We start from the raw sequence: 5545 nt of genomic DNA on the forward strand, positions 1-5545 counted from the left end.
AAGAAGCCCGAGTACTGAAGAATTGATGCTTTCAAACTGTGGTGGTGGAGAAGACTCTTGAGAATCTCTCGGACTGCAGGGAGATTAAACCAGTCAATTGTAAAGGAAATCAACCCTGAATATTCATTGGAAGGACTAATGCTGAAGCTGAAGCTCCAGTACTTTGGCAACCTGATGTGAAAACGTGACTCACTGGAAAAGACTGTGATGCTGGGAAAGACTGAAGGCAAAAGGAGATAAGGAGGCAGAGTATGAGACAGATAGCATCACTGACTCAATGGACATGAATTTGAGCAAACTCTGGCAGATAATGAATGACAGGAAAGCCTGGTGTGCTGCAGTCCATGGGGTTGCAAAGAGTAGTGCACAACAACTTGAAGACTGAACAACAACAAATGGTAGTTCTAGTTTTAGTTTTTGAGAAACCTCCAAAATGTTTTCCACAGTGGCTATCCCAAGTTACATTCCCATCAACTGTGTATGAGGGTTCCCTTTAGTCATTCTCCCAAGTGTGAGATCAAATCTCATTTTAGTTTTGATTTGCATTTCCCTGATAACTCGTGCTGTTGAGCATCTTTTCATGTAGCCGTTTCCATCTGCATTTCCTCTTTGGAAAAATATCTATTCAGTTCTTCTATCTATTTTTTAGTTGGGTTGTTTGTTTCTTTGATGTTGAGTTGTATGAGCTATTTATGTATGTTGGATATTAATTCCTTATTGATCATACCATTTGTAAATATTTCTTCCCATTCAGTAGATTGTCCTTTTTGCCCATAGTTTCTTTTGTTATGCAAAACTTTTCAGTTTAATTAGATCTCATTTGTTTATTTTTGCTTTTATATCCTTTACTTTAGGAAGGAAGTAAGTAAGTAAGTGAAGTCGCTCAGTCGTGTCTGACTCTTTGCGACCCCATGGACTGTTGCCTACCAGGCTCCTCTGTCTATGGGATTTTTCCAGGCAATAGTACTGGAGTGGATTGCCATTTCCTTCTCCAGTTAGGATAGGGACCCCAAAAAATATTACTTCAATTTATGTCAAAAAGTGTTCTGCCTATTTTCCTCTAGGAGTTTCATACTATCTGGTCTTACATTTAGGTCTTCACTCCATCTTGAATTTATTTTTGTGTGCGATGTTAGAAAATGTTCTAATTTCATTCTTTTACATGTAGCTGTCCATTTTCCCCAGTACTATTTATTAACGAGACTGTGTTTTCTCCATTGTATATTCTTGCTTCCTTTGTCATAGATTAATTAACCATAAGTGGGTGAGTTTATTTCTGGGCTGTCTATCCTGTTCCATTGATCTTTGTGTCTTTTGTTTGTTTATTTTTTAACAGAAGAAATTCTCCCATCAGTCTTGATGTGTGCAGAACTGTAGCTACTGGTCATGACGGTCTGTTGAGTACTTGAATTGTGGCTGATATGAATATAAATGTGCTGTAAATATATAAAATACTGATTTCTGAGACTTGATATTAAAAAAGAATGTAAAATACCTTAATATTTTAATAATTTTAATATTGATTGTATGTAGAAGTAATATTTTGGATATGTTGGGTTAAACGAAACATATTCTCAAAATTAACTTCATTTTTTTTTTACTTTTTAAAATATGGCTCTAAAAGGGGCTTTCCTGGTATCTCAGGGGTTAAAATATGGCTCTAGAAAATTAAAAACTATCGACACATAAGTGACCTGTGTTTTATTTCCAGTGGACAAGGCTGACTGATAATTAACATTTGGGCCCTAAAACATATGGCATTTATTTGACTTTTTAAATTATGGATGCAAAAATTTTTTGGTTAATAAAATTAAAGACTCCTTAAGGATAAGTTCTGTGTTTCTGTTTTTCGTTTTTCCAGGTACTTGTACCACTGATAACATGTAATAGATTTTACTGTATGCTTGTTAATTTGAATTGATATAATAAGACTATTTGCTTATTTCCATAAAACTGTGGCCTAGATAAGTGTATAAACAGACCTTTGTATTGTAAACAGTATTCAGCTCAGAATATGTGTTAATAAGTAACAATTATTTTAATTCCATTGTGAGCTTTTTCCACTTTCCATTTTCTTGCTTTATATTTTTAAAATGCAAGTTAAGAAAGGTTTTAGAGCAGTTTTATTCATCAATGTGTTTGTTTATTTTCTATAAACCTTTTGATAACTTAGTATAATTGGGAGAAATTTTAGCTGAATTTCTAAAATTCCGAATTAGTGTCTTTCCTTTTAGCTACTTATTTTGAAATAATTTTCCTATAGAAGATACATGAATAGCATAAGAAACTTCTGTGTACCCTTCAATCAGATTTATCAATTATTTATATTTGCCATGTTTGCTTTATTACTCTATATTTTACCATCTATCAATATTATTAATGTTTTCATGAACCATTTGAGAGAGAGACACAGACATACTTCTTTACTCCAAATTACTTCAGTTAATATTTACTAAGAATAAGGACGCCTCTTATAAAGTCGTAATACAATGATCAAGCTTATGAAATTTAACACTAATTTTCTATTACCTGATACATATTTAAATTTTGACGATTGTCTTTATGTTATATCTCCACCGTCCACCCCCTATCATTGCCCAATCCAGGGTCTAATTCAAGAGTATGCTTTGCATGTAATTGCCATGTCTTTTTCAGGTGCTTTAAATTAGAACATGTTCCCTACCCTTTTCTTCCCATATGGGTTTTCATGACGGTGATTTTTTAAGAGTCTGGGACAATTGTTTTATACTGTGTTTTTCGATGTGAGTTTCCTAGTGATTAGAAGCAGATTATGAATATTTTGAAACATGTATAATAAAAGTGATCCTGTGATAGCCTCAGGCCACACATCAAGAGAACATGATGTCAATTTCCCATTTTGGTGATGTCAGCTCCATAAAGGTGGTGTCTACTAGGTTTCTCCACAGTAAAATTATAATTGCGCTTGAAAAACTGTATGTTTTTAATGAAGTGTACTTCATAAACCCAGGGATCGGGGTTCAATCCCTGGGTCAGGAAGGTCCCCTGGAAAAGGAAATGGCAACCCACTCCAGTATTCTTGCCTGGAAAATTCAATGGATAGAGGAGGGTGGTGGGCTACAATCTATGGGGTTGCAAAGAGCTGGACATACCTGAAGTGACAGAGCACAGCACATTTTTAGAGTACTTATTGAATTTGTTACAATACTGCTTCTTTTTTATGTTTTGGTTTTTTGGCCTTAAGGCTTTGGGTCGTAGCTCCCATCCAGGGATTGAACTCGTACCCCCTGCGCTGGAAGGTGAAGTCTTATCCACTGGACTGCCAGGGAAGTCCCTGTAAAGGGGCTTTGAGGGCAAAATGTTTGAGAACCATTGTCCAAGACCAAATGAAATGCTGACATTACTGCTATAACCTGGAAATTTCTTAGGAAAGTGGCAGTGAGGGGGGAATTAAAGCTGAGATTCTTAAATCCATCTTTTGAACAATGGCTGTTGTTCACTCACTTTGTGACCCCATGGACTGCAGCATGCCAGGCTTCCCTGTCCTTCACCATCTCCTGGAGCTTGCTCAAATTCATGTCCATTGAGTCGGTGATGCCATCCAACCATCTTGTCCTCTGTCAACCTCTTCCCCTCCTGCCTTTAGTCTTTCCCAGCATCAGGGTCTTTTCCAGGGACTCAGCTCTTCACATCAGGTGGCCAAAGTATTGGAGGTTCAGCTTCACCATCAGTCTTCCAATGAGTATTCAGGGTTGATTTCCTTTAAGATTGATTGGTTTGATCTCCTTGCAGTCCAAGGGGCTCTTAAGAGTCTTCTCCAACAGCACAGAACAATGGTATACTCAATATAAGCCTGAGATTTTCCACAGGAAATTCTTACCTTTTGGAAGTATATAATGTAATGAGAGGTGAAATAATGTAATGTGATGTCTGAAATTTCTTTAAAATAATACAGTGGTGGTGGTGGTAAGTGTACAGATGAAATGAAATTGTGCTTTCAGCTGTTGAAACTGTGTGATTGGTACTTATGGATTCATTATAAAATTCTATTTTGAGTATGTTTAAAAATTTTCAAATTTATTTTAAATGTTTCATCTCTACATAAACATTTTAATGTTATAGTCTTAGATAAGAATAAAGCCTAATTGCCTGAAATGTCATAATAATTTAAAGCATGTAAGTTACAGTTTTTTGGATATATGTAAATACCTTTCTTCTAAAAAGTTCAAACTGATTTACCTTGACTGGTTTTACAACATGAATACTCATTATCTGTTTCTTTGCCCTTTGGAACATTTTAGGGAAATTTGCAAAATAAAAACAGATAATTGAGTACACATCAAAAGCTCATACAATGGAAAGCAATACTATGGAATTTTTGGAATTAGCTGTAATACAATATATTATCATAAAATCAGATAAATCTGAGTTCGATTCCTGGCTCTGCTACTTCATAGTATTTATAATAACATAACACTAACAGAAATAATGTACTAATGAGGCCAACGTTAACTGAGCTTAATATGTGACAGGTTTTGTGCTACATCTTTACATTAGTGTATTCACTGAATCTTTTCAACAAAATCAGAAATAACTTTTGTTTTTTAAAATAACTTGCCAGATGATCACATTTGGTAAGAGATTGAGTAGAAATCTGAAGCTGGGGCATGGATCAGCTGGATTAGCATCCTGGTTTTATCCTGCACTGCATGGCCCTGTCTTATTGGTGACTGCCATGAGCAAGTTATTTACTCTCTCAGCCTTAGTTTTCTCTCTCATAAAATAGGAATTCAAATAGTAACTACCTCACAGGCACAGGGATTACATAAGATAATGCATGTAAACACTTGATACAAGTGGCTAGCATGTAGGAAAATAAGAAATGCCAACTACTATTATCCTCATTACCTAGTTTGCTTCAATAAGTATTTGTGTTGACAATAACAGTGACAGGAAAATCAGAAGACTATTAAACACAATGATGTATTTTATTTTTACCCAGAAATCATCTGGACAGCCAAACACAAAATTATGTCAGAGGTTCTAGAAGTTGCTCTCCAATATGGTAACCACTAGCCACGTGTGGCTACTGAGCACTTGAAGTGTGGTTGATAATTGAGTTGGGCTGTAAGTGTAAAATACACACCAGACTTTAAAGATTTAGAGTGAAAAATAAAATATCTCATTCACATTCTTGAATTACTATAGATATGTTGAGTTAAAAATATTAAACTTAGCTCCACTTGTTATTTTTAAGTAATTTTCTAAGGTGACTATTGGAGTGTTTAAAATTACGTAGTGGCTCTTGTGTTTCTAGGACAGTGCTAGTCTGGAACTTGGGTTACTTCTAAGTGGCATCGTGCTTATGGAGCTTTTTGTATCCTTGCTCAAAAGTATGAAATACTGCTATCTTCCTGAAAGTTGAAATCATTGACAATATGGCCAATCCTAGCTGTTCAGTGAGGAATTACATTGTGTTCTGTTCTTCCCCAATTCTATCATCACTTCCATTATTCATATTATAGACTTTCAAAGGAAAAGTTGTAAAAATGGTGAGGATGCTTGT

Source organism: Bos taurus, chromosome 4 (assembly GCF_002263795.3).
Source record: "Bos taurus isolate L1 Dominette 01449 registration number 42190680 breed Hereford chromosome 4, ARS-UCD2.0, whole genome shotgun sequence".
NCBI lineage: Eukaryota > Metazoa > Chordata > Mammalia > Artiodactyla > Bovidae > Bos > Bos taurus.